Source organism: Alligator mississippiensis, chromosome 3 (genome assembly GCF_030867095.1).
Source record: "Alligator mississippiensis isolate rAllMis1 chromosome 3, rAllMis1, whole genome shotgun sequence".
In the NCBI taxonomy this organism is placed as follows: Eukaryota; Metazoa; Chordata; order Crocodylia; family Alligatoridae; genus Alligator; species Alligator mississippiensis.
In genome coordinates, this window is record NC_081826.1 from 16,862,445 (window position 1) to 16,882,078 (window position 19,634).

Consider the following 19,634-nt stretch of genomic DNA (forward strand, 5'->3'; position numbering starts at 1 on the left):
TCCACTCTGGCCTCATCACACTCTGATGAACACCCCAAGAGGAGCTTTGCCACCGAGTTTCTGAGCATGGTAGCAAATGTAGCAAGCAACTAGCTTGGCTTAGCAGAGAACTCTTCTGTGAGCTTAACACAAAAAGGATACTACAAAAAGTAGAGGCTTGGAAAAACAACTTGGGGAGTATAACAATAAGAATATTACTCGGACATGCAAAGATGAAGTCAGGAAGGCCAAAGCACAACTGGAGCTGCAGCTAGCTAGGCATGTGAAGGGTAACAAGAAAGATTTCTATAAATATGTTTAGCAACAAGAGGACGGTCAGGGAAAGTGTGGGTCCCTTACTGAATAGGGGAGGCAACCTCATGGCAGAACATGAGGAAAAGGCTGAAATACTCAATGCTTTTTTTAACTCTGTCTTCACAGGCCAGGTCAGCTCCCAGACTATTGCACCAGGCAGCACAGTATGGGGAGGAGGTGAGCAGCCCTCAGTGGTGAAAGAACAGGTTAGGGACTGTTTAGAAAAGCTGTGTACAAGTCCATGGGGGGGGGGGGGGGGGGCAGATGCAATGCACCTGAAGGTGCTGAGAGAGTTGGCTGATGTGATTGCAGAGCTGCTGGCCATTATCTTTAAAAACTCATGGTGATTGGAGAAGGTCCCAAACAGTTGGAAAAGGGCAAATATAGTACCCATCTTTAAGAAAGGGAAGAAGGAAAATCCAGGGAACTACAGACAGGTCAGCCTCACCTCAGTCCCCAGAAAAATCATGAAGCAGCTCCTCAAGGAATCCATTTGTAAGCAGTTGGAGGAGCAGGTGGTGATCAGGAACAGTCGGTATGGATTCATCAGGGGCAAGTCATGCCTGACCAACCTGATTGCCTGCTATGATGAGATGACTGGCTCTGGGGATGCTGGGAGACTGGTGGATGTGATATACCTTGATTTTTAGCAAGGCTTTTGATACAGTCTCCCACTACATTCTCACAAGCCAGCTGAGGAATGATGGGTTGGATGAATACTGTAAGGTGGATAGAAAGCTGGCTGGATTGTCAGGTTCAGAGTATAGTAATCAATGGCTCAGTGTCTAGCTGGCAGCTGGTATCAAGTAGAGTGCCCCAGGGGTTGGTCCTGGGGCTGGTTTTGTTCAATATCTTCATCTATTATCTGGAAGATGGGATGGAGAGCACCCTCGGCAAGTTTGTGGATGACACCAAACTGGGAGGTGTAGTAGACACACTGGAGGGTAGCACTAGGATTCTAAGTGACCTAGACAAATTGGAGAATTGGGCCAAAAGTAATCTCATGAGGTTCAACAAGGACAAGTGCGAAGTCCTGCACTTAGGATAGAAGAATCCCATGTACGGCTACAGTCTAGGGACTGACTGACTAAGCAGCAGCTCTGCAGAAAAGGACAGTGGACAAGAAGCTGAATATGAATTTGCAGTGTACCCTTGTTGCCAAGAAGGCCAACAGAATACTGGGCTGCTTTAGTAGGAGCATTGCCAGCAGATCTAGGGATGTAATTATTCTGCTCTATTTTACACTTGTAAGGCCACATCTGGAGTACTGTGTCCAATTTTGGATCCCCTCCTATAGAAAGGATGTGGACAAGTTGGAGAGAGTCCAGCAGAGGGCACTGAAAATGGTTTGGGGGCTGGAGCACATGGCTTGTGAGGAGAGGCTGAGGGAAGTGGGTTTGTTTAGTCTCCAGAAGAGAAGACTGTGAGGGGATCTGACTGCAGCCTTTACCTGCCTGAATGGGGGTTCAAAAGAGGATGGAGCTGCACTGTTCTCAGAGGTGACAGATGACAGAACAAGGAGCAATGGTCTCAAGTTGTAGCAAGGGAGGTTTAGGTTGGATATTAGGAAAAAACTCTCACTAGGAGGGTGGTGAAGCACTGGAACAGATTATCCAGAGAGGTGGTGGAAGCTCATCCTTGGAGGTTTTTAAGACCTGGCTAGACAAAGCCTTGGCTGGGATGATCTAGGTGGGGATGGTCCTACTTTGAGCAGGGGGGTGGACTGGATGACATTCTGAGGTCCCTTCTAACCCTCATTTTCTATGATTGTATGTGGTGTATATAAAAGTGGGAATGAATGTGGGGACATGTTGGGGATTGGGAAACCCTAGCAGCGTAGGAGATTAGCCTCTCTGTGCCTCTGCTCTACATTTGGAGATATCCTGACAACACCCCTTTAAGGATAGAAATGCAGTTAACTCCATTAAAGATGATGAACCCAGAAGTAACAAGGTGACTGGGGACAACAAGTAAGATAGAAAGCATGAGCACCAAGAGTGCACAGGAGGATGTGTGACATTGGCTGCAACCTGCCTTCATATCGGCAGTGCCTTGTAGTTTCCTTCCCCAGCTCCTCTTCATAGGGCACTTAAGGCCAGAGAAGTTTTCTGATTTAAAGTCATTCATGTAAACATTTCAAATCACTTATCTGCATCTGAGTCAGCAGTTCCACTTGCAAGATGGTCTAGTTCAATGAACAAATGAAATGGTTTATTTATAAGGCTTCTTCTCACAGGAGATCCAATTTAGGCTTAAAATTAGCTAATTGTCCCTTTGATGGATTTCCACTTGAAGTAAATAGAGGTCATTAAGTTTCTCAGGGACTCTGCCTTCTGAAAGTAGTTATCCAACAAGAGGATAGCCTCCCTGAGCAAGCCCAGGTAAAGCTGGCTATTTCAAACAGCTGTTTAGCTTTACAGTTTGGGTGAATTGCTTTGAGAGCAGCAGTAGTAGCAAAAGTGCTAATCTCATGGACTGAGCGGATTTAGCCAGTGCTCTCATTGCCTTTTAAGGATGGATGAACGTTGAGTCAGGCTTTTCCTTTAGGTGTACATATTGATTTTGATTTCCTGCCTTGGAAATGCCTGTGTTCTGTTGAACAAGCATTTCTAATCAGACCTCCCAAAAGACCAGTGAATTCTCATGAAAGGTAGCAGCAGTGCTAATAAAACACCAGGCATCCTCCCAAAGTCAAAGAGTTGGATCACTCTGTACTTTCAACGTGCTGCCAAGTCTGTTGAATATTATTCCCCTGCCTAATAAGATATTGCACACCTGCATTTCAGACAGCAAAGCTACTAGGAAAATCCTGAAAAAAATAACTTTACTGAGCTCAGGTTAGAAGATTATTATATCCTGCTGTTATCTGTGGTTTTACTCTGAGGCATATCCTTGGCACTAGGATGATAATGCAAAGTAGTATGACACCATGGTAAAATTTAAACAGCCATGCATCATGTTGTGTGGAAGCACCTTAGGGACCAGGGGTAGGCCCAATATTATTCAACAGATTATTAATGGTTTTGAGGAAGGAGTGCACAGCACATTTGTTAAATCTGCAGATACTACTAAATTAGGAGGTGCTGCAAACACCAGGGGAGACAGACAAGCATGAGAGAAGGAGCTAGAGTTGTTCAATATATATGGGTTGGGAATATATAACTAAATCTGATCCTGGGAAACATGTTTGTCCATACAGAAAAACAAAAGAATACTGTTTAGTGGAAGGGAGATGTTGTGGAAAGAGCGTAAGCGATGGTAACAATTAGAGAAAACCTTTCAAAGGTAACTTAGAAACAAAACACCCAAAGTGATTCAGTAAATGCAGAGAAGCTTTGTCACCACCGACTGAAGAATAAGACTCCTTTCCTCATATACGGCCTGGATGAGACCCTACATAGGAACTGCCTGACAACGTATAGCCAGGCCTCCCCTGGCACGGCCACATGCCAGGCCCACCTTGCATGGAGCGTCCACTAGCTGTGGCTGCGGGGGGGGGGAGGGTGCATTAGTGTGCAGCCACAGGGTGCCATGTGGGATGCTGGTGCAGGGGCATGCCCCGTGTGGCGGGGGTGCGTGGCCACAGGGTGCTACACAGGGAGTGGGCACGGGGGGCGTGGGCAGAGGCCACCAGCTACACAACACCACTGTGGAGTGGGACGCTCCCCCACATGCACTCCCCGCACAGCACCCTGTGGCCGCACACCATGCCTGCTCCCCGTGTGGCACCCTTCTGCTGCACATCTGCTCCCTGCACAGCACCATGCAGATGCACGCCATGCCACCCTCCGCACCCGTGCCCCCATGTACAGGAACCACCTGCTGGCTGCAGCTGCAGGGCTTGTTGGGGGGAGCTTGGCATGGGGGGCTGGCAAGCAAAACATGGCTGCAGGGTGCCGCACAGGGAGTGGGCAGCACCCACCAACTGTAGCACATTTCCGCTGCCAGCATGCCACGCACCCCACCGTATGGGGCACACCCCATACCTGCATGCAATCCCCCCTGCAAAACTGCCTCCCTGCCCCTATGCATCATGGCCCCATGCACCCTCTGCCACACCCCAGAGCTGCGCCCCTTGCCACACAGCCACACCTGGAAGGCACTCCCCCCACCATGGCCACTCCCCATGCTATGCCCCACAGCTGTGCACCACCCCCTTGCCCTGAGGCCATGCCACCCTGGTCCCATGCCCTGCCTCACACCCTGCGCAGCACTGCAGGGCTGCTCCCCACACCATGCAGCTGGCGAGCGCTCCCCACCCCATGGCTTCTCCCCGCACCATACCCTGCAGCCACCCACCCCACATTCCCTGCACCACATGGCTGCAGGCAGCAGGTGCTCCCCCCACAATGGCCACTCCCTGTGCTATGCCACAGCACCACCCCCTGCGCAGCTGTGCACCATGAGTCCCACGCACCCTGCACCACACCCTGGGGTTCCTCCCTGCACCATGCAGCTGGCGAGTATTCACAGCACCATGGCCACTCCCCATGCCAAGTCCTGCAGCCTCCTGCCTGACTGCATGCCACATCCCCCTGGTTGCCTTGCACCACACCCCAGGGCCACTCAGTGCACCCCAAAGCTGCAGTTGGTGGGCATGCCCCGTACTGTGGCCACTCCCCATGCCACACCCAGCGGCTGCATGCCACACTCCCCCATGCAGCCATCTGCCATGACCCCCACACTCCCTGCGCCCCACCCTGGGGCAGTGCCCCACGCCACGCAACCATTGAGTGCTCCCTGCACCACACCCCATGGCCGTCCACTACACCACCTCCACGCAGCTGCACACCATGGCCCTTCGGGTGTGGAGTGCTGGGGAGGGGTGTGGTGTGGGGCACAACCCAGAACGGCACCAGGGGTGGGGGAGAGTGGGGCTGGACCCAGAGCAGTGCAGGGAGGATGCAGGGCCAGATACTGGTCTCCATCCCCCCCCCCCCCCCCCTTCCCATCATTCATGACAGGCATTTTACTAATCTATCCAAAAATCTTTAAATGACCTAATCACAAGGAAAGTTTCTTCCTATCTGCCACTAGTTAGGAGCTGTGTGATGTCCTCCAGAATGATGGTTTGTATCATTTCCAAAATGTATGTGGTGAAATCCTGGCCCTATTTAACTCCCACTGACTTCAGTGGGAGCAGGATTTCACCCAATGTATATATACTGTATGCCAAATGCTATGGATTACTTGAAATATCTGAGTCAAGAGCTTGGTAAATTTTATCCTCTTGTAAATCGGTTATTTCTCTTGCCTTCCTCCAATACTTTTTTCTTTTCGACAAAGATAGTCTTCTGATAGGTACGCTGTTTCTATACAGATATATAGAGTTGGATTGGGATATCAACCCTACAAATCTTTTATGAAGCTTACTGAATACCTAGGAAAGCCAAGTAGAAAAGCAACTTTGTGGAGTACAGAATAAACACAAGAGAAATTAAATTGTATCGTTCAAACTACTATGATTGCATTGTTTTAAAATACATGACTAGAATTGGCACAGCTATCTTCTTTATGAAGCAAAATAAAAAATACTGAATAACAGTGGGGATGGGTTTTACTCTTTCATTTGATTGCTGCTTGTGAAAACAAAATTCCAATATCCTTTTTCATATGTTGATGAAAAGTAGCTAGAATTCTCATGCATAATGGATATTTTTTGGAGGCCCCCCTCAAGAGAACACTAAAATGATCACTGAAACTTTAGGAGAGTTACTCATAAAATAAACTTGTTAATTTTTCATTTTTTTTACATATCTCCAGATTAATGAAATAATGGTGTAGGCAAGAAATCTCTTGGGATTGAATGATGCAAAAAGTTCCAGCTCTTTGGAAATTAGAATGTAAAGCTTGCCAAAAAAAGAAGTACACATTTTGCATAAATACTTCTTTGAGCTTATGCTATTTGTCACTGAGGATTTAATCATAAAACTTACATCTGTAACAGTGAGAGAAATGGAGGCTTAAATCCCCACTCCAAATCAATGGATTTATACGCCTATAAGAATAGAATAATTTAGCATCAATTCAGGCCCCAAATTATGAAGCATGTAAAGAAGATGCTATTAAATCCAAAGACATAAAGTGATCAGATGAAATCATTACAAGCCAGCTCAAAATCCTGGAAAACCTTGGTTAAAAAAGAGACACCAGGAGATCTAAGGCATCCCATGCATAACTATTTTCTAAACAAAAATTCTGGAGAGAGTCAAGAAGGCTCTGAAAAAGATATTAGGGATTTGAAAGAGAACACTGCACAAAAGTCAAATATTTTCAATTACTCCTAAATAAACCACAGGATTTTAAGTTAACCAAGCTGCTAATAATAATCATAATCATAATCATAGACCTATGCACATGCCTAAGTAAAACTTTTTTTTCTGTACACAAAGTTTGGTTACATCTGTGACACTGGCCAAATGAATTACCCCTCTAGAAGCTCACCTACACAGGGGAGTCACAATGAAGTATGCTAGGGTGTAAACGTCTAGTGCACGAGTTACTCCATGCAAATTCCTTGTATGGACTCTTTTCAAACTGGAGTAAGATATTCAGTGCACACTAACAGTTAGTGTGAAGCAGCTGATACATTCTTTCTAAAACTACATCTTATACTTTACTATGCACAGGGTTCCCTGTGGAGACAACATTTAAGCTTTATTGTCTACATCAGTGAAATAGGAGGTATGATATTATTACACGTTGGATTAAACCTTGGTGAAGCTAGTGGGGTTTAACCTCATTTTATATAAAAGTGGTAGTTCAGACTTCTTGATGAAGCAGTCCCCAAAGTGAACCAGGGATACATCTGAGGCGACTCGGGGATTTAAGCTATTTTAGCAGAAAGAGAGACCCTGCGTGAGCAAGCAGCTGAGGACACAGCCCCCTGAAAAGACTGGAGCGAGTGCTTCGAAGGGTACTGGCTGGAACAGGTTTGATTCTGTGAGCAAAGACACTGTGTCTGGTCGTTTGATTCCTACTATGCACAGGAAAATCAATTGGAGACAGGCACTTAATTGGAGTCAGGCACCAGCATACCCCTGTACCGTCTTTGTGAACAAATATGATTGCATCAAGGAGCTGCCAAACTCCATCAACATTTTCTCCTCCTAGCTAAGAGATGCCATTTTTTTGGCTAGCTGCTCAGGTTGAAAAGGGTAACCATAGCTACCAATACTCTAAGGGTGTAGGGAGGTGCATGTAGTGTTTGCAAAGTGCTATACCGCTGCAGTCATTATGCCTTATACTCACTGCACCAGACCACACCTCTTGGCTCATCCCTGACTGTTTTTACTTCAAGTTAAAAATTCACAAGTGTGAGCTTTCTACCAGGAGGGATTTCTGACATATGCCAATGAGGAACACTTTCAGCATCTCCAAAGGTCATGAAAAATGAATTGACATAGGCCCTATATAACAAACTGGCAAGAAGGGTTTTGCATCTTCAGGTGTGGGGAGGAAGTTAAATTTCAGGCTGCTTCTCTCTTCCCTGTTTGAGGCTTTACCCTTCCATCATAGTACTGAGGAACTCTAAAGAGAGCAATTTGCTTTGCAAATTATTTAGATTAATGATGCATCCCCAAAATACAGAGAAAATGCTTCTTCTAGCACAATCCTCAATGAAAAAATACAGCCAGCTCTTCAGCTCCTGTAAATCAACATGGCCTCATTGACTCCAAAGGGCCTAAGCACCAGTTGTCAGCAGCTAAAGTGCTGATAGAAAAGTTAGATGGCCTAGGTCATTTTGAAAGAGAAAAACGTTGGCTAAAAGCTTTACCTGGACAGTCTTTATGCCCCTCCTGAGAACAGCCACAACACCAAAGACGTTTCAGCCAACTCTGCTAACCAGAATAAAACCAAATTTACATTAGTTAGACTAGAGGTAGGATCTGGACCAGTGAAGAGATTGCAAACAAAAGATAACGTGTTTTATTTTTCTAAGTAATTGATAGAGCACATGCTTACCATTATACACAATCCAGGGTACCTTTAGTATATAGATTCCCTTGCTGCCATCCGCTCTTTAGTGACTAGAGTAGTCTTAAGCCAAGTCTACACTAGAAAAGGTATCGCTATCTGGGCAAGCCATTCTAGGGTAGACATGATGGACTACGAGTCAAGATGTGCTCTCGCTTGTATCATTTACACCATTACCCCCAATCAATGAGATGTGGTGACAAGGGATTTTTTGCCAATATTCATGTCTTAAGTTAGGGCTTTTGCCATACATATAATGAGTATCATACCCTTATCTGACAATCTATAACCAGCAAAAATTGTAAGTGAGGAACTTGCTGTAAGAGTGTTATATAGTAAATGTGTTAAGAGTGGGAGAAACAATTGCATTTATGGCATACACTTGTGCTATTGATTATATGTAGTGCATTTAGGCAATAATAAGTATTTGATTTGCATTACAATGATTACCTGGACCAACATTCAGCATTCTAAATTAGCCAATTTTGATTATTTCCCTCAGAGAAGGATGAACTGACATTGTATCTAATTGTCTGGAGCTTAGATTGAATTGTTCTGATCAGTTACTAGAACCAACAAATTGAAAGGCATCAACTTATACTGGTTTTAATTTAGTTTCTTATTGCATGGAAGGATTGGATTTAAACATTCAGTATGGGAGAACTTCCATGTTTACTTCATTGTGCTTCCAGGCAGCTTGGCTTTGGTACATCTAGCATATTTAAAATCCATAAATATACACACACAGAGAAATTCTTGCTGCAAGCAAATTTAATAAAAGAAAAAATCCATTAACATAATGAAGAGACTGTTTGGGCAGCTTCAGCAATGAGGACTTTTAAATGAGCACAGTATTTCTATGCTGCAGTCCTAACTATGCCATTCACTAGTTGCTTGACACAGGTATACCACCTGACCTCTGTAACTCATATAAACAGAGCCAATTTTATGTTTCTTCTTCATAGCAGTGTTGAGAATTTTTGCAGTGGCTGCAATGTACTGGGCTTTATGGACCAACACTGTGTGAAGCTGAGGGAGGACAGACTTTCTTCTCAGAAGTGGACCTTAATTCCACATGAGTATCTGCTAGCACAGGTCTCTGCAGCTGTGTGTCCCATTGACTTGAATGAGACTCTGCACAGACAGAAGCCTCTTTACCAGGAGGTGTTGATACAGCATCAGAGTCTATTATTTGCACAAACGATTCCATCTTTGTTCAGTACCTCTGCAGTCACCATTAACACAGATGTTAAATCAGACGCTTGTGATTTAGGACTTGATTTAGTGGTGCACACAAGCAAATGCCTGAGTCTCATTGACTTAAACCTATGCTTAGGTGTTTTATTGAATTGGGGTGAAGCAGTGAATAGGGCTGTGGGTAGGACAATCTCCTTGATGTCCCTGACCTCTAGAATTTACTTCCTCACTTTGCCCTTAACAGTCTGGGTCTCTTAATCTTCTGGATACACTAGTAGGTCCTCCAGCCAAATTCTGGTCACAATGGGAGTCTTTGCATGTGCTCTGGGGTGGGGCAGTGGAGGCGTATTAATTAGAGTGGCTCTCAGGAGCTGTTCTAATTAAAACATCTGCAGTATCTTGGGTATTTAGCATCCCATTCTTCAAAATGATGGCGGGGGTGTTCTAATTAGAACATGTTGGAGCAGGTATTGGGTATGTGTATAGATGCCCAGTTGTACCAGCATTAGCATAGAAAGCTGTGCCAGGCTGAGTACCCCCTTAGAGGTTATGGTTACTCTTTAGGCTCCAAATTGAAATATGCAAAGGTCTGCTTCTGCTGTCACCTACTCCTGGAGGGGCCAAGATAGTAAAGCCTCTTATGTGGCTAGGGGCACAGGCAAAAGTGACAATTTTTGCCTGATTTGGCCACAGAAAGTGGTCTATAGCCATGACCAAGTGCATGGCTGCAGACAGCTTTAAAAAATGGCCAATCAAATGAAAATCTGAAACAGCCTCTCACTGTTTTAAGAAGGGGGGGAGGGGGAAGAGAACAGAGGAAGTTTGGTCTAGGGGGTTTTCAATCCCTGCTGGAGGGTGCAGCAGGTGTACTGGAGCACCCCCAGGGTGGGGGACGGTGGGGGTGAGGAGGGCTCCAAATCATCCACCCTAACCTCCATCAAGGCTGGGGGACCCATAGAAGGAGCTCCCTCTGCTCCCTCCCATCCTGAAAACTTTGCAGCTTTGCAGGGAGGAGAGGCCATTGCTAGGGCAAGACAGCTCCAGACTCCCAGCCAGCAGCTAGATTTCCCTCCCCCCTGGAGCCAACAGTGAACTTCTGTTTGTTCCCGGGGATCCTTGTAACTCAGACTGCTTCCTGCAAAGCGTTCTCAGTTACAGCGGGGAGCTGCACTTCTGTCTGCACCCTAAATGTCTGTTACTGGTTCTGGTCAAAAGTGCCTACGTCCTTACTGCACCGAGCAACCAGGTGTTTAGTTTGTGTCTAAGCACAATCAGGATTTATAAACTAAGCCTTCTTCTACCTATCTCACTTGTCAGACTTTACAAGGTATTACAGGCTTCACAGAATATACCTAGCTCCCCACAAGAGACTGCCAGGAGGAGGAAGTAAAGGTAGGTTCTTCTTCTTTTAACCCAACAGCTTACTGAGTAGTCCAGGTTGCTCCCATCACTTAGCACCAACTCTTCCCATTTATAGGGTTTCTTAGGCACTTAACTAAGGGCTCTGGATTCTCCCAGAGTGAGGGGTGTCTGAAACACTGAGTGTTTCAATGTTTGAACCTTTATGTTGATCTAGCTCCCAAAAACTCCAAATCTCTTCTTCAGGAGTAAGTTATAGGTGATAAATAGCCTTAGGGGTTATAGACAACACTTTTCTTTTGATCGTGTAATTGTACAGTTAGTTAAGGTTGTATAGTCAGGCTGATACCCAACCTAAGCACTAACACCATTTACTTTCATCATTGTGAGACAAGCTTAGGGTGTTGCTACACATTAATACCATATAACATTTCATAGATTTAGCATGTGCAGATTGTAAAGTTAGCATGTGCTAGGAGCAGTCACACAGTCAGGAGTTAATACCACCTCTGACCTGCACAGCTGTGACTTGCCTCTACAGGGCTGGTGAGCAGGGGCATGGCTCGGAGTAGCCAAGTCTCCCTGTGACTTCCTTGTGGCCGTCTGGCTCCCCAGCTCTCCAGAGACTGTGCCTAGCTCTCCTGAGGCTCCTTGGCTCTCTGTCCATACAGGGCAGTAGATTTAGGGAGGATGGTAGGTGCTGGAAGCAGAGCATCCAGGAATGCTGTAGAACTATAAATTGCTTGTGCTGGTCCCCTGGAGCAGACTGACGTTAGTGCAATATCTGTTGCATAACACCAGCCAGAGATACTCCTCACCTGAAGAGTTTTCCTGCTTTAATGTTTGAACGATTGTCTTTTAAGTGCATTTAACTCATATTGAGTTAACATCTAACAACACCCTTAAACCCAGACAGGTTCTCAATTGATGCAAATCAGCATAGTCTCCAGCAACTTCAGAACATGTCTGTTTACACCAGATGTGTTTGCCTAGTAGCTTAGAAATGAATGAGCATTCACATCGGCTATGATGTAGGTACATATGAAGTAAGGAACTACTCAGTATGGAAAGCAGTGCCAGAATCTGGCCATACGTGCATCCCCATAGCAACTGTTTGGGACTTGTCTTGCAATTAATCAGAAGCAGCAAAACTACATGCCTGCAAGTTCCAGCAGGTGATAAATGGAATAAATATCCATGAAACATAGGCATACTTTAAAATCTAGGTGTAGTTTATTTCCATTAATTTTTTCACTACTACTATGTCTTTAATTCCATAAACAAAATAAATTGGTTGACAGTCTTATGGAGGCAACCACCACAAAACATTTAACAGGAATGAAATATTTCTAATTATCCCCTTATGGGTTTCTTAAGAACCCAACAGCTGCTACAACTGGCAGCAAGGAACCATTTCAAAGCACTTGTTGAGCAGCGAGCATGTTTTCAATACAATTAAAGAATTTGTGTTACCACAAAATCTCTGCTCTTTACCTAGTTCTCACAGGACTGCAGTGCCCTAAACTATTAACAGCTGCCACGTATCTCCCTAGAGGTAGCTGCATTTCAGGGCTAAGAAAAATAATTTCAAAATTTCATAAAAGGATTATTCTGCTGATCAACATATGCTTTAGTTAATAGTGCATGACAAGCAGGAAGTAAATGCAAGCTGCTATCTCTGTAGGTGACACACTTCCTTCTGAGATAATACTGGACTAAAAATTTCAGCAGATTTTTAGGTAGTGCTGTATTGCTGGAAACATTTGAGTAGATTCCCTGTTCTAGTGCTTTGCGTGATTATTTAGAGCCATTCAAGGTGATCACAAAATGCTAAAACTCAGAATGGCAGCATTTTATATCAGCTTTACATTTACTTCCCACACACGTACAAGTTGTGAGACCATGGAGATCATGTTCAGTACCATTCAGAAAGCCAAGACCTTGAGTACAAAGGGAAGGCAGGATTATTACAGTTGTGGCAGGCTCGCCGCTTTTGCCCGGCTAGCCCGGCTTGGAAAAGGACACTTTGGATTGGTGGAACATTTCTACCAATCAGGTAACAGCTGGGTGGGGCTTGCCCTGCCCCTGCTTGGAGGTGCAGGGGAGGTCAGGACCTGATTGAAGACTGCGCTTTGCAGGTCTGGCAGACTTCAGGGGCGGGGCCTCCGGTGTAGATAAAAGCCCAGTGTGCTCAGTATGCTGGGCAGAGTCGAGGGACACTGGAGAGGGAAGAGCCTCCACGGGATCCCTTCTTTGCTCCAGCGGTGCGCAGGCTGGCGCATGGGACTCAGGCTCTGGGAGCCACCTTGAGGCAGCTCGAGCCTGCATCCTCAGCAGAGGGCTGGATGGAGCAGTGTGCAGACCAGCACATGGAGAGCTGGCCCTGGGAGCAGCTCAAGGCTGCTTGTGCCCATACAGTGTGCAGTCCGGCACATGAAGAACCTGCCCTGGGAGCAGCTTGGGGCTGCTCAGGTTAGCCCCAGTGTAAGCTGGATAACCGGAGCCCCACAGTGCGGCCTGGCCAAAAGAACTAAAAGAGCCCCAGAGCCTAGAACAGGGCCTGAGAAAGGGGATGCCAAGGCATAAGGCTAGGTAAAACCTAGCCAGCAGTGGCTAGGTTCCCCCCCATGAGAGCTGGACAAACCCTCAGTGCCCAAAGTGGGGCACAGGGCCAGGAGGGGAGGTCTCGGAGTGATGCAGACAACGCTGGTGGGGCCTCTGATTGAGTGAACCATTTTCTGCTCTGGGTCCTAGGGTAGAAGTGTCTCTTGATCTCCAACAAATCAAGGGGACATCAGAAAAGTGCAAACTGGCTGGTTAATTGCTTATAAACTTTGTTCCAAAATGCCTGTGTCATAAGGAAGGATGTTGTGACTTCCAAAATGCCAAGTCAAAATTCACCACTTCAAGCTACAGCATTAATGGAAGTTCACAATCTGGTTATCCTGGGCAACTCATTCAAAAAATGTAAGGAGGCTGCTTGATCTTTTTGGGGGCATAGCTACATGTACAAGTTATTGCAAGGCAAGCTAGGGCATACAGTGCATCAGCCACCAGAGTAACTTCTGATGGCACATTTACCCTGTGCAAGTGTGAGGTTGCTTATTCCATTTGCACTGAGGCAGAAGCCACCTCTCATTACATTTGGGCAGTTACTGAGGAGTAGCTCACACGTTATATTCACCCAAGAGGTCAGTGAAAGAGCAGCAAGAGCACTGACAGATATGATGGGGAGCAGAAAGCAGAGCAGCAGATTAGGCAGGGGAGAGTTATTGGACTGGGCCTCAGTGAAGGTGTGGGGCTTAACTTGTGATGTGCCTGCCAAAAAGTTTGCTCTCTTCCTCCCCACCTCACAAGACTATAAAGTTATTGGGACTGGGACCATGTTTTTATATATGCTCATAGGGATTGGGGTTATCACATGCTATTTTAATATAGATATTTAATAATAAAAATGACCATAATAAAAATAACAAAGGGGAGCTATATAAAAATGACAAAAGAGATGGTTGATGATACGGACAAACTGACTATGATTTTTGAAGGGCCACAAATAAGTTTAGACACATCAGTGGTCAAAATAGGGGCACACTTGAAGCAAAATAGTCATTCAATCTCAAGGTAGTGGTGCATCTAGGGTCATAAAACTACATTATCCTGAACTACCTTATAAATAATTCATTGTAATTGCATAGCTGGGTTTATTTATAGTTCTTTCTTATCTTGGCTGTTCCTGTCTGCTTTAACCATCTCCAAACACTCATGCACACCCTGCACACACACACATACACACTCATTGAAGTATGTACAAGAATACCACTTTTTACACAATGAGTTTTGACTCAAAATTCTAGGGTAGATTTAGAAAGCTTGACTCAGTTCAGACTATTACCATATTGGAGTGTGGATGCAAGTATTTTAAACTGAGAGCACTGAAAAAACAAGAAAATGAATGGGAGAAATTCTTCCAAAAAAGGTTAAATATAAACTTCATAAGAAACCTGTGCTTCTCACCCTCCAGCATTTGGAAGTCTTCAGAGGGTGTGACCATAAATCGTTAATCTCTTTTGCATATTTCCCCAAATTCCCCATTTGCCCAGTTCTGTGGTGGGGGTGGAAGTGTACATGCAAGTACAAGTATGTGCATGCACACTCACAGAAATTCATGCGGATGCACTGACTACTTTAAAGAGAGATTTTGCACTGCTTTAGGTCAAAGTGTCTTAATTAAGACACATTTTCCTTTACTTAAGCCATCTCTTACAATAACCTCAGAGGTACGTAAGGGACTGAAGTCAGAAGCTAGAAAGGCACGCTTTAAAGTCTCTTCTTAGGTCCTAAAGGGCTCAAACAGAAGTGACAATTTTGACCCAATCTGGCTACAGAAAGCAGTCCATAGCCATGACCAAACACAAGTGCATGGCTGCAGACTGGTTCAAAAATGGCCAACTGGGTGAAAATCTGAACCTTCATTGCATGAATGTCAGATGGAAATGTTTCAAAACAAAGCATCTCCTGTAACCTGTGTCTGCACTGCCTTCCATCCAGTTGCTGTTTTCAGAATGGGAAGTGGGGAAGAGAGTCAAGGGAGTTAGGTCTGGGGTTTTTCAGCTCTGCTGGAGGGTACAGCAGGTGTACTGGAGCTCCCCAGAGGTGGGAGGGCTCCAATTAACCCATCCCATCCTCCAGTACTGGCTGGGGAACCCCTTGGATTAGCTCCTTCTGCTCCTTTCCCCCCTCCTGTTCTGAAACAGAGACAGGCTGGGAGAGAGGAAGGGCCATTGCTAGAGGAAACCGACTGCAGGCTTGGAGCCAGTGTCTGGAGTCCCCAACCCCTTCTCCTCCCTGGAACCAACAGTGAACTTCTGTTTGGTCCGGGGGATTGCTGTAGCTCAGACGCTTCCTGCAAAGTGTTCTCAGTTCCAGTGGGGAGCTGCACTTCTGTCTGCGCTCCAAATCTTCACCACACACAACATAATGCTGTTTTGATTCATCAGCAGTGCTGGTAGAGAAGAAAGTAAGCCTTCTTCCTTTCCCTTCCTCCTCCAGTTGTAGATTCCTCAGTCAGAATTTTAAACCCCACAGATCACAAATATTTCAGGGGTAAGTGGGAAGGGACTTGACCTATCCAAGAAAACTGAAAACCATTTGCTTTGTAGTGATCAGTAGCCAGATTATATCAGTAATATGCGGGGATCCCACCTGTCTCCCTGTAACAGGCCACTGTGTGCATGTGTCCACTGTACTTTGCTGTTTGGAAGCAGGGGGAGTTGTGATCTAGCACCTTTTCACCAAGTTGATTTGCAACACTGCAGTGAGAGCAGGGATGTAACTCCTTCATGCTCAGAGGGATATTTTCCCTTTACAGACAAGCTGAGAAAGTCTGATTCCATGGAGCAGAAGACAGTGGTGGAAAAAGCAGTCTTGTTAACTGTACTCCATCCTTTCTATCAAAAACTAGGAATCAAGATGCCTTCCACAATGCTACATGTGGTCTTGCAAATGGATTCTACTGTAATGCAAGCAAGAAAAACATTCATCTCCCATATTATCATCTGCTTCCTCTAGTTATATAATCTGGTCCCCCTAATCAGCTTTTTTTGTTTGTAATGGAAATAGCAACATTTTAAAGGGGGAGATGGTACCAGAAAAGGACTTGGGGGGTATTTCTGAGGTGCCGTGCCCAGTGTACATGTCACAGCTGGTATCCTAGTTGAGTTGAAGTACACAAATTTCGGTAGCCAACAGGCCACAAGGGAGTCATGTGGCTAGTAGCACTATGCCTTTCTGCTTTTGATTTCTCAGCCCAAACAACCAAGTATTTATTTATGGCTGGGTCAACTGAGAGCAGCTTGCAGCATGAGTCTAGAAAAAAACTCAAACTCACACTTCTGGAGCTATAATAAGATGCCTCAGCTACTTTGCTATGGCTTCCCACACTGCTTAACAGCTATGGGAACACTGTCTTGGAAAGAGATGAGGGGACAGAAACACTGTGGCCAGGAACACAGAAAATGAGTCTGGATTATGCAGCTGGTTCATTTGTTTTCTTCTTATGCAATGGCACACCTTAATAGCCACAATGCTGCCCATGCTCGGAGAAGAAAGTCTTTCATCTATAAAAAAAAGTTAGGTTCTCTTGGCACAGAGAGTTGTGATGTGTTTTTATAAAACACACCACAGCTCTCTGTGCCAAGCGAACCTAACTTTTTTGCGTTTTTATAAAACACACCACTCCATTCAAAGAATGCACTTCCTAGCAGAGACCGAAGGAATGTGAAATACCATAATGAAAGACGGGCCAACCACACTGATCCTGAGGTTTTACAAACTTTTCGGGGATTTACATCACTAGCATGCACTTGGGAAATACTTTTCCTGGAATTTAAACCAATATGTTCTTCCAAGGGTGATTCAGTTGTTTGAGACATATGTTAGTAATGGGCCTGAGCTTCACAATGGCACACAGGCCCCACTATCAGCATTCTTCATGCCTGGCAGTGGTAGTGTCATTTTGATTCAACAATGATAGATGGGGCCAGATACCAAGTTAGCAACTGGCTCTGAACTGGGGATTATTCATCATATCCAGTGTCTTGGCTCATACCTGTCTGAGATGGAACATTTCATTTTAGATGCTTGGAATTACCATGCGTGCTCAGAGTGGTTGTCTGTTTTAAGTGACTGCCCAATACCAAATGCTTCAGAGAAGATGAAAGAAATCCTGAAGTAGGCTTCTTCCTAACCCCCAAGATTAGGTTGGCTTATGCCCATTACCATCTCTCCTGGTAAGGGGATTTTTGACAATGGTAAACAGTGGACATTATTATTTTCCTTGATGTCTAATAAGAATGAGAAAAGGACTGAAGTTCTTCATCTCAGTTATTAACTTTTTAAATGGGGTTTTCAATGTAAGGACACTTACCAGTAAACTTTCATTTTTATAGCCCTAGAGGTGAGAGACATATTTTTGAAATGTGGCTGATTTCTATACTGTTTCCATTTCTATAAGTATGACAATATTGGTGTTTTGTCTTAAAAATTCCCAGTTCCTGGAGTCATCTTAATAAGCAGGGCTCTGGCCTCCCAACCCACCTCATTGTTTTGGCAATAAGATTGTCCCCTTGTCTTCTCATGGTTGTAAGGAACACTGGAAAAGGTTTAAGCTCATCCCAGAAAACAGGAGACAAAAATAACTCTTTATTGACAATTTGTTTTAAAAATCACCTGATTCATGGCACTCATGGTTTTGAGAAGCTTGATTAATGAGTTTTGAGTGCTTCAAGTTGGCAATACTGTTTCTGCAGTGTGGCCCATCTAGGTTTCTGACACTGCCCATCAACTAAATACTACATAGGAAAACACAGGCTCTTAGTAAGGGACTATTGCTGGTCTTTAACTATCTTACTTCCTTGGACACACATGGTAGATGGCCCGAGCCAGAAACTATTAGCACCAAAAACTGAGTTTGAATCTTCAGGTCTGGTTTGTGGCTCCTATTCAGATTCATGGTGTTTCTTCACTGCGGATGACAAATACATAAAACCTGGGTGAATCATTAACAGCAAGAACTAAGCCTGGTACCTCTGCGTATAGGACAAATGGGTATCTACCTCTTGCATTAATGACCCAGCTCTATAGACCAAGCCTGTGGAAAATGAATCAACTTTTATATCTGTATCACTTCCATCACTAGAGGGGGAGAGTGCACCACACTGAGTCAAGTTTGACAGCAGCTAGATGACTCTTCCATATTTGGGGGTCCTTTAGAGCTTAACAGATCTTCAAACATCCTGTCAGAGTGGTTTGCCAAAAACAGGACTCAACATTCTTCAGATTTCAGTGCTCACTGAACAGTTTTCCTCCAATTCTGCCTGTATTAGTCAACACAGTTTTCCAGCTTTTCTTACTGTCAAAACCACCTGTCTAAACATCTCATTAAATACCATTAAAGACAACCATCTTGCAGATGCACACTTCAGCATTTTTCCAGTTTTCACCACCACAAAATTCCAAAGGCTCATTTAGCATCCATTTTAGTTTGGACTTTATTTTTATATGTTGATGGTGCATATGCGTGACCAGTTTAAACAACATTAAGCAAGCAGGGGCTAACTCTGGTCTCATTAAAACACAGTGGAATGTGATTTTCGATTTACTGGTGTAAAGGAGATTGAAACTTGGGCTACGATGTAAAATCTATTGCTCAAAACCTCAAGGATGTTCCCACTGAGAACAAAACTCTACCCATAGGCTTTATTGTAATGAGAGATTAAAACCTCTGTTTTCTCAATTTCCTTTATATCACACCTGCTAACTAGAATTTACAAGGCAAGAAAGGGTTGTTTTGAAAAGGTGTCAGCCATATTTCGTTTTCTACCAGTAACTTGCATAGACTTAGGCCCAGATTTTCAAAAGTCAATGACTATCTGAGTGCCCAGTAGAGCACTAAGGGAGCAGACAAAAGAACAGCTCTCTGTTGCAATTCATAGAGCTTTGCAGGAAGCACTCTGAGTTGTAACAGCCCCCTGGACCCAACAGAAGTTCGCTATTGGATCTGGGAGTTGGGGATGCCAGCTGCTTGCTGCACGTCTGAAGTCTGGTCTCTGTAGCAATGCTACTCCCCCACGCCCAGCTTGGAGACTCGTCTCAGAATGGAAGGGGGGAAAGGAAGCAGAGGGAACTCATTCTGGGGGTTCCCCAGCCAGCGCTGGAGAGTGGGGTGGGTGGACTGGACCCCTCCACCTCAGGGGGGTCTCCAGTTCCCCTGCCCTACTCTCCAGCACCAGGTGAAAAAACCCCCCAGA